Source organism: Dendrobates tinctorius, unplaced genomic scaffold, assembly GCF_039654945.1.
Source record: "Dendrobates tinctorius isolate UK_male_01 unplaced genomic scaffold, ASM3965494v1 ptg000019l, whole genome shotgun sequence".
NCBI lineage: Eukaryota > Metazoa > Chordata > Amphibia > Anura > Dendrobatidae > Dendrobates > Dendrobates tinctorius.
This window is the reverse complement of record NW_027361687.1, coordinates 49,308,146-49,320,795: the sequence shown is the minus strand read 5'-3', so window position 1 is coordinate 49,320,795 and position 12,650 is coordinate 49,308,146.

Genomic DNA, 12,650 nt, shown 5'->3' with positions numbered 1-12,650 from the left:
TTACACCCAGTATACAGGACAGGAGAAGTGGTACTGTGCAGTGTATATATACAGAATAATACAGATACTGATAATTACACCCAGTATACAGGACAGGAGAAGTGGTACTGTGCAGTGTATATATACAGAATAATACAGATACTGAGAATTACACCCAGTATACAGGACAGGAGAAGTGGTACTGTGCAGTGTATATACACAGAATAATACAGATACTGGGAATTACACCCAGTATACAGGACAGGAGAAGTGGTACTGTGCAGTGTATATACAGAATAATACAGATACTGAGAATTACACCCAGTATACAGGACAGGAGAAGTGTTATTGTGCAGTGTATATATACAGAATAATACAGATAATGAGAATTACACCCAGTGTACAGGACAGGAGAAGTGGTACTGTGCAGTGTATATATACAGAATAATACAGATACTGAGAATTACACCCAGTATACAGGACAGGAGAAGTGGTACTGTGCAGTGCATATATACAGAAGAATACAGATACTGATAATTACACCCAGTATACAGGACAGGAGAAGTAGTACTTTGCAGTATATATATACAGAATAATACAGATACTGAGAATTACACCCAGTATACAGGACAGGAGATGTGGTACTGCGCAGTGTATATATATAGAATAATACAGATACTGAGAATTACACCCAGTATACAGGACAGGAGAAGTGGTGCTGCGCGGTGTATATATACAGAATAATACAGATACTGAGAATTACACCCAGTATACAGGACAGGAGAAGTGGTACTGTGCAGTGTATATACAGAATAATACAGATACTGAGAATTACACCCAGTAAACAGGACAGGAGAAGTGGTACTGTGCAATGTATATATACAGAATAATACAGGTACTGAGAATTACACCCAGTATACAGGACAGGAGAAGTGGTACTGTGCAGTGTATATATACAGAATAATACAGATACTGAGAATTACACCCAGTATACAGGACAGGAGAAGTGGTACTGTGCAGTGTATATATACAGAATAATACAGATACTGAGAATTACACCCAGTATACAGGACAGGAGAAGTGGTACTGTGCAGTGTATATACAGAATAATACAGACACTGAGAATTACACCCAGTATACAGGACAGGAGAAGTGGTACTGTGCAGTGTATATATACAGAATAATACAGATACTGAGAATTACACCCAGTATACAGGACAGGAGAAGTGGTACTGTGCAGTGTATATACAGAATAATACAGACACTGAGAATTACACCCTGTATACAGGACAGAAGCAGTGGTACTGTGTAGTGTATATACATAATAATGCAGATACTGAGAATTACACCCAGTATACAGGACAGGAGAAGTGGTACTGTGCAGTGTATATATACAAATAATACAGATACTGAGAATTACACCAAGTGTACAGGACAGGAGAAGTGGTACTGTGCAGTGTATATATACAGAATAATACAGATACTGAGAATTACACCCAGTATACAGGACAGGAGAAGTGGTACTGTGCAGTGTATATATACAGAATAATTCAGATACTGAGAATTACACCCAGTAAACAGGACAGGAGAAGTGGTACTGTGCAGTGTATATATACAGAATAATACAGATACTGAGAATTACACCCAGTATACAGGACAGGAGAAGTGGTACTGTGCAGTGTATATATACAGAATAATACAGATACTGATAATTACACCCAGTATACAGGACAGGAGAAGTGGTACTGTGCAGTGTATATATACAGAATAATACAGATACTGAGAATTACACCCAGTATACAGGACAGGAGAAGTGGTACTGTGCAGTGTATATGTACAGAATAATACAGATACTGAGAATTACACCCAGTATACAGGACAGGAGAAGTGGTACTGTGCAGTGTATATATACAGAATAGTACAGATACTGAGAATTACACCCAGTATAAAGGATAGGAGAAGTGGTACTGTGCAGTGTATAAATACAGAATAATACAGATGCTGAGAATTACACCCAGTACACAGGACAGGAGAAATGGTACTGTGCAGTGTATATATACAAAATAATACAGATACTGAGAATTACACCCAGTATACAGGGCAGGAAAAGTGGTACTGTGCAGTGTATATACAGAATAATACAGATACAGAGAATTGCACCCAGTATACAGGACAGGAGAATTGGTACTGTGCAGTGTATATACAGAATAATACAGATACTGAGAATTACACCCAGTACACAGGACAGGAGAAGTGGTACTGTGCTATGTATATATACAGAATAATACAGATACTAAGAATTACAACCAGTATACAGGACAGGAAAAGTGGTACTGTGCAGTGTATATATACAGAATAATACAGATACTGTGAATTACACCCAGTTCACAGGACAGGAGAAGTGGTACTGTGCTGTGTATATATACAGAATAATACAGATACTAAGAATTACAACCAGTATACAGGACAGGAAAAGTGGTACTGTGCAGTGTATATATACAGAATAATACAGATACTGAGGATTACACCCAGTATACAGGACAGGAGAAGTGGTACTGTGCAGTGTATATATACAGAATAATACAGATACTGATAATTACACCCAGTATACAGGACAGGAGAAGTGGTACTGTGCAGTGTATATATACAGAATAATACAGATACTGAGAATTACACCCAGTATACAGGACAGGAGAAGTGGTACTGTGCAGTGTATATACACAGAATAATACAGATACTGGGAATTACACCCAGTATACAGGACAGGAGAAGTGGTACTGTGCAGTGTATATACAGAATAATACAGATACTGAGAATTACACCCAGTATACAGGACAGGAGAAGTGGTATTGTGCAGTGTATATATACAGAATAATACAGATAATGAGAATTACACCCAGTGTACAGGACAGGAGAAGTGGTACTGTGCAGTGTATATATACAGAATAATACAGATACTGAGAATTACTCCCAGTATACAGGACAGGGGAAGCGGCACTGTGCAGTCTATATACAGAATAATACAGGTACTGATAATTACACCCAGTATACAGGACAGGAGAAGTGGTACTGTGCAGTGTATATATACAGTATAATACAGATACCGAGAATTACACCCAGTATACAGGACAGGAGAAGTGGTACTGTGCAGTGTATATATACAGTATAATACAGATACTGAGAATTACACCCAGTATACAGGACAGGAGAAGTGGTACTGTGCAGTGTATATATACAGAATAATACAGGTACTGAGAATTACACCCAGTATACAGGACAGGAGAAGTGGTACTGTGCAGTGTATATATACAGTATAATACAGATACTGAGAATTACACCCAGTATACAGGACAGGAGAAGTGGTACTGTGCAGTGTATATATACAGAATAATACAGGTACTGAGAATTACACCCAGTATACAGGACAGGAGAAGTGGTACTGTGCAGTGTATATATACAGAATAATATAGATAGTGAGAATTACACCCAGTATAAAGGACAGGAGAAGTGGTACTGTGAAGTGTATATACAGAATAATACAGATACTGAGAATTACACCCAGTAAACAGGACAGGAGAAGTGGTACTGTGCAATGTATATATACAGAATAATACAGGTACTGAGAATTACACCCAGTATACAGGACAGGAGAAGTGGTACTGTGCAGTGTATATATACAGAATAATACAGATACTGAGAATTACACCCAATATACAGGACAGGAGAAGTGGTACTGTGCAGTGTATATACAGAATAATACAGACACTGAGAATTACACCCAGTATACAGGACAGGAGAAGTGGTACTGTGCAGTGTATATATACAGAATAATACAGATACTGAGAATTACACCCAGTATACAGGACAGGAGAAGTGGTACTGTGCAGTGTATATACAGAATAATACAGACACTGAGAATTACACCCAGTATACAGGACAGAAGCAGTGGTACTGTGTAGTGTATATACAGAATAATGCAGATACTGAGAATTACACCCAGTGTACAGGACAGGAGAAGTGGTACTGTGCAGTGTATATATACAGAATAATACAGATACTGAGAATTACACCCAGTATACAGGACAGGAGAAGTGGTACTGTGCAGTGTATATATACAGAATAATTCAGATACTGAGAATTACACCCAGTATACAGGACTTGAGAAGTGGTACTGTGCAGTGTATATATACAGAATAATACAGATACTGAGAATTACACCCAGTATACAGGACAGGAGAAGTGGTACTGTGCAGTGTATATATACAGAATAATACAGATACTGAGAATTACACCCAGTGTACAGGACAGGAGAAGTGGTACTGTGCAGTGTATATATACAGAATAATACAGATACTGAGAATTACACCCAGTATACAGGACAGGAGAAGTGGTACTGTGCAGTGTATATATACAGAATAATACAGATACTGAGAATTACACCCATTATACAGGACAGGAGAAGTGGCACTGTGCAGTGTATATATACAGAATAATACAGATACTGAGAATTACACCCAGTGTACAGGACAGGAGAAGTGGTACTGTGCAGTGTATATATACAGAATAATACAGATACTGAGAATTACACCCAGTGTACAGGACAGGAGAAGTGGTAATGTGCAGTGTATATACAGAATAACACAGATACTGAGAATTACACCCAGTATACAGGACAGGAGAAGTGGTACTGTGCAGTGTATATATACAGAATAATACAGATACTGAGAATTACACCCAGTATACAGGACAGGAGAAGTGGTACTGTGCAGTGTATATATACAGAATAATACAGATACTGAGAATTACACCCAGTAAACAGGACAGGAGAAGTGGTACTGTGCAGTGTATATATACAGAATAATACAGATACTGAGAATTACACCCAGTATACAGGACAGGAGAAGTGGTACTGTGCAGTGTATATATACAGAATAATACAGATACTGAGAATTACACCCAGTATACAGGACAGGAGAAGTGGTACTGTGCAGTGTATATATACAGAATAATACAGATACTGAGAATTACACCCAGTATACAGTACAGGAGAAGTGGTACTGTGCAGTGTATATATACAGAATAATACAGATACTGAGAATTACACCCAGTATACAGGACAGGAGAAGTGGTACTGTGCAGTGTATATATACAGAATATTACAGATACTGAGAATTACACCCAGTATACAGGACAGGAGAAGTGGTGCTGCGCAGTGTATATATACAGAATAATACAGATACTGAGAATTACACCCAGTATACAGGACAGGAGAAGTGGTACTGTGCAGTGTATATATACAGAATAATACAGATACTGAGAATTACACCCAGTATACAGGACTAGGAGATGTGGTACTGTGCAGTGTATATATACAGAATAATACAGATACTGAGAATTACACCCAGTATACAGGACAGGAGAAGTGGTACTGTGCAGTGTATATATACAGAATAATACAGATACTGAGAATTACACCCAGTATACAGGACAGGAGAAGTGGTACTGTGCAGTGTATATATACGGTATAATACAGATACTGAGAATTACACCCAGTATACAGGACAGGAGAAGTGGTACTGTGCAGTGTATATACAGAATAATACAGATACTGAGAATTACACCCAGTAAACAGGACAGGAGAAGTGGTACTGTGCAATGTATATATACAGAATAATACAGGTACTGAGAATTACACCCAGTATACAGGACAGGAGAAGTGGTACTGTGCAGTGTATATATACAGAATAATACAGATACTGAGAATTACACCCAGTATACAGGACAGGAGAAGTGGTACTGTGCAGTGTATATATACGGAATAATACAGATACTGAGAATTACACCCAGTATACAGGACAGGAGAAGTGGTACTGTGCAGTGTATATATACAGAATAATACAGATACTGAGAATTACACCCAGTATACAGGACAGGAGAAGTGGTACTGTGCAGTGTATATACAGAATAATACAGATACTGAGAATTACACCCAGTATACAGGACAGGAGAAGTGGTACTGTGCAGTGTATATATACAGAATAATACAGATACTAAGAATTACACCCAGTATACAGGACAGGAGAAGTGGTGCTGTGCAGTGTATATATACAGAATAATACAGATACTGAGAATTACACCCAGTATACAGGACAGGAGAAGTGGTACTGTGCAGTGTATATATACAGAATAATACAGATACTGAGAATTACACCCAGTATACAGGACAGGAGAAGTGGTACTGTGCAGTGTATATATACAGTATAATACAGATACTGAGAATTACACCCAGTATACAGGACAGGAGAAGTGGTACTGTGCAGTATATATATACAGAATAATACAGATACTGAGAATTACACCCAGTATACAGGACAGGAGAAGTGGTACTGTGCAGTGTATATATACAGAATAATACAGATACTGAGAATTACACCCAGTATACAGGACATGAGAAGTGGTACTGTGCAGTGTATATATACAGAATAATACAGATACTGAGAATTACACCCAGTATACAGGACAGGAGAAGTAGTACTGTGCAGTGTATATATACAGAATAATACAGATACTGAGAATTACACCTAGTATACAGGACAGGAGAAGTGGTACTGTGCAGTGTATATATACAGAATAATACAGATACTGAGAATTACACCCAGTATACAGGACAGGAGAAGTGGTACTGTGCAGTGTATATATACAGAATAATACAGATACTGAGAATTACACCCAGTATACAGGACAGGAGAAGTGGTACTGTGCCGTGTAAATATACAGAATAATACAGATACTGAGAATTACACCCAGTATACAGGACAGGAGAAGTGGTACTGTGCAGTGTATATATACAGAATAATACAGATACTGAGAACTACACCCAGTATACAGGATAGGAGAAGTGGCACTGTGCAGTGTATATACAGAATAATACAGATACTGAGAATTACACCCAGTATACAGGACAGGAGAAGTAGTACTGTGCAGTGTATATATACAGAATAATACAGATACTGAGAATTACACCCAGTATACAGGACAGGAGTAGTGGCACTGTACAGTGTATATATACAGAATAATACAGATACTGAGAATTACACCCAGTATACAGGACAGGAGAAGTGGTACTGTGCAGTGTATATATACAGAATAATACAGATACTGAGAATTACACCCAGTATACAGGACAGGAGTAGTGGCACTGTACAGTGTATATATACAGAATAATACAGGTACTGAGAATTACACCCAGTATACAGGACAGGAGAAGTGGTACTGTGCAGTGTATATATACAGAATAATACATATACTGAGAATTACACCCAGTATACAGGACAGGAGAAGTGGTACTGTGCAGTGTATATATACAGAATAATACAGAGACTGAGAATTACACCCAGTATACAGGACATGAGAAGTGGTACTGTGCAGTGTATATATACAGTATAATACAGATACCGAGAATTACACCCAGTATACAGGACAGGAGAAGTGGTACTGTGCAGTGTATATATACAGAATAATACAGATACTGAGAATTACACCCAGTATACAGGACAGGAGAAGTGGTACTGTGCAGTGTATATACAGAATAATACAGATACTGAGAATTACACCCAGTGTACAGGACAGGAAAAGTGGTACTGTGCAGTGTATATATACAGAATAATACAGATACTGATAATTACACCCAGTATACAGGACAGGAGAAGTGGTGCTGTGCAGTGTATATATACAGAATAATACAGATACTGAGCATTACACCCAGTATACAGGACAGGAGAACTGGTACTGTGCAGTGTATATATACAGAATATTACAGATACTGAGCATTACACCCAGTATACAGGACAGGAGAAGTGGTGCTGTGCAGTGCATATATACAGAATAATACAGATACTGAGCATTACACCCAGTATACAGGACAGGAGAAGTGGTACTGTGCAGTGTATATATACAGAATATTACAGATACTGAGCATTACACCCAGTATACAGGACAGAAGAAGTGGTGTTGTGCAGTGTATATATACAGAATAATACAGATACTGAGCATTACACCCAGTATACAGGACAGGAGAAGTGGTACTGTGCAGTGTATATATACAGTATAATACAGATACTGAGAATTACACCCAGTATACAGGACAGGAGAAGTGGTACTGTGCAGTGTATATATACAGAATAATACAGATACTGAGAATTACACCCAGTATACAGTAGAAGTGGCACTGTGCAGTGTATATATACAGAATAATACAGATACTGAGAATTACACCCAGTATACAGGACAGGAGAAGTGGCACTGTGCAGTGTATATATACAGAATAATACAGATACTGAGAATTACACCCAGTATACAGGACAGGAAAAGTGGTACTGTGCAGTGTATATATACAGAATAATACAGATACTGAGAATTACACCCAGTATACAGGACAGGAGAAGTGGTACTGTGCAGTGTATATATACGGAATAATACAGATACTGAGAATTACACCCAGTATACAGGACAGGACAAGTGGTACTGTGCAGTGTATATATACAGAATAATACAGATACTGAGAATTACACCCAGTATACAGGACAGGAGAAGTGGTACTGTGCAGTGTATATATACAGAATAATACAGATACTGAGGATTACACCCAGTATACAGGACAGGAGAAGTGGTACTGTGCAGTGTATATATACAGAATAATACAGATACTGAGAATTACACCCAGTATACAGGACAGGAAAAGTGGTACTGTGCAGTGTATATATACAGAATAATACAGATACTGAGAATTACACCCAGTATACAGGACAGGAGAAGTGGTACTGTGCAGTGTATATATACAGAATAATACAGATACTGAGAATTACACCCAGTATACAGGACAGGAGAAGTGGTACTGTGCAGTGTATATATACAGAATAATACAGATACTGAGAATTACACCCAGTATACAGGACAGGAGAAGTGGTACTGTGCAGTGTATATATACAGAATAGTACAGATACTGAGAATTACACCCAGTATACAGGACAGGAGAAGTGGTGTTGTGCAGTGTATATATACAGAATAATACAGATACTGAGCATTACACCCAGTATACAGGACAGGAGAAGTGGTACTGTGCAGTGTATATATATACAGTATAATACAGATACTGAGAATTACACCCAGTATCCAGGACAGGAGAAGTGGTACTGTGCAGTGTATATATACAGAATAATACAGATACTGAGAATTACACCCAGTATACAGTAGAAGTGGCACTGTGCAGTGTATATATACAGAATAATACAGATACTGAGAATTACACCCAGTATACAGGACAGGAGAAGTGGCACTGTGCAGTGTATATATACAGAATAATACAGATACTGAGAATTACACCCAGTATACAGGACAGGAAAAGTGGTACTGTGCAGTGTATATATACAGAATAATACAGATACTGAGAATTACACCCAGTATACAGGACAGGAGAAGTGGTACTGTGCAGTGTATATATACGGAATAATACAGATACTGAGAATTACACCCAGTATACAGGACAGGAGAAGTGGTACTGTGCGGTGTATATATACAGAATAATACAGATACTGAGAATTACACCCAGTATACAGGACAGGAGAAGTGGTACTGTGCAGTGTATATATACAGAATAATACAGATACTGAGAATTACACCCAGTATACAGGACAGGATAAGTGTTACTGTGCAGTGTATATATACAGAATAATACAGATACTGAGAATTACACCCAGTATACAGGACAGGAGAAGTGGTACTGTGCAGTGTATATATACAGAATAATACAGATACTGAGGATTACACCCAGTATACAGGACAGGAGAAGTGGTACTGTGCAGTGTATATATACAGAATAATACAGATACTGAGAATTACACCCAGTATACAGGACAGGAGAAGTGGTACTGTGCGGTGTATATATACAGAATAATACAGATACTGAGAATTACACCCAGTATACAGGACAGGATAAGTGGTACTGTGCAGTGTATATATACAGAATAATACAGATACTGAGAATTACACCCAGTATACAGGACAGGATAAGTGGTACTGTGCAGTGTATATATACAGAATAATACAGATACTGAGAATTACACCCAGTATACAGGACAGGAGAAGTGGTACTGTGCAGTGTATATATACAGAATAATACAGATACTGAGGATTACACCCAGTATACAGGACAGGAGAAGTGGTACTGTGCAGTGTATATATACAGAATAATACAGATACTGAGAATTACACCCAGTATACAGGACAGGAGAAGTGGTACTGTGCAGTGTATATATACAGAATAATACAGATACTGAGAATTACACCCAGTATACAGGACAGGAGAAGTGGTACTGTGCAGTGTATATATACAGAATAATACAGATACTGAGAATTACACCCAGTATACAGGACAGGAGAAGTGGTACTGTGCAGTGTATATATACAGAATAATACAGATACTGAGAATTACACCCAGTATACAGGACAGGAGAAGTGGTACTGTGCAATGTATATACAGAATAATACAGATACTGAGAATTACACCCAGTATACAGGACAGGAGAAGTGGTACTGTGCAGTGTATATATACAGAATAATGCAGATACTGAGAATTACACCCAGTATACAGGACAGGAGAAGTGGTACTGTGCAGTGTATATATACAGAATAATACAGATACTGAGAACTACACCCAGTATACAGGACAGGAGAAGTGGTACTGTGCAGTGTATATATACAGAATAATACAGATACTGAGAATTACACCCAGTATACAGGACAGGAGAAGTGGTACTGTGCAGTGTATATATACAGAATAATACAAATACTGAGAATTACACCCAGTATACAGGACAGGAGAAGTGGTACTGTGCAGTGTATATATATACAGAATAATACAGATACTGAGAATTACACCCAGTATACAGGACAGGAGAAGTGGTACTGTGCAGTGTATATATACAGAATAATACAGATACTGAGAATTACACCCAGTATACAGGACAGGAGAAGTGGTACTGTGCAGTGTATATATACAGAATAATACAGATACTGAGAGTTACACCCAGTATACAGGACAGGAGAAGTGGTACTGTGCAGTGTATATATACAGAATAATACAGATACTGAGAATAACACCCAGTATACAGGACAGGAGAAGTGGTACTGTGCAGTGTATATACAGAATAATACAGATACTGAGATTTACACCCAGTATACAGGACAGGATAAGTGGTACTGTGCAGTGTATATATACAGAATAATACAGATACTGAGAATTACACCCAGTATACAGGACAGGAGAAGTGGTACTGTGCAGTGTATATATACAGAATAATACAGATACTGAGAATTACACCCAGTATACAGGACAGGAGAAGTGGTACTGTGCAGTGTATATATACAGAATAATACAGATACTGAGAATTACACCCAGTATACAGGACAGGAGAAGTGGTACTGTGCAGTGTATATATACAGAATAATACAGATACTGAGAGTTACACCCAGTATACAGGACAGGAGAAGTGGTACTGTGCAGTGTATATATACAGAATAATACAGATACTGAGAATAACACCCAGTATACAGGACAGGAGAAGTGGTACTGTGCAGTGTATATACAGAATAATACAGATACTGAGATTTACACCCAGTATACAGGACAGGATAAGTGGTACTGTGCAGTGTATATATACAGAATAATGCAGATACTGAGAATTACACCCAGTATACAGGACAGGAGAAGTGGTACTGTGCAGTGTATATATACAGAATAATACAGATACTGAGAACTACACCCAGTATACAGGACAGGAGAAGTGGTACTGTGCAGTGTATATATACAGAATAATACAGATACTGAGAATTACACCCAGTATACAGGACAGGAGAAGTGGTACTGTGCAGTGTATATATACAGAATAATACAAATACTGAGAATTACACCCAGTATACAGGACAGGAGAAGTGGTACTGTGCAGTGTATATATACAGAATAATACAGATACTGAGAATTACACCCAGTATACAGGACAGGAGAAGTGGTACTGTGCAGTGTATATATACAGAATAATACAGATACTGAGAATTACACCCAGTATACAGGACAGGAGAAGTGGTACTGTGCAGTGTATATATACAGAATAATACAGATACTGAGAGTTACACCCAGTATACAGGACAGGAGAAGTGGTACTGTGCAGTGTATATATACAGAATAATACAGATACTGAGAATAACACCCAGTATACAGGACAGGAGAAGTGGTACTGTGCAGTGTATATATACAGAATAATACAGATACTGAGAATTACACCCAGTATACAGGACAGGATAAGTGGTACTGTGCAGTGTATATATACAGAATAATACAGATACTGAGAATTACACCCAGTATACAGGACAGGAGAAGTGGTACTGTGCAGTGTATATATACAGAATAATACAGATACTGAGAATTACACCCAGTATACAGGACAGGAGAAGTGGTACTGTGCAGTGTATATATACAGAATAATACAGATATTGAGAATTACACCCAGTATACAGGACAGGAGAAGTGGTACTGTGTAGTGTATATATACAGAATAATACAGATACTGAGAGTTACACCCAGTATACAGGACAGGAGAAGTGGTACTGTGCAGTGT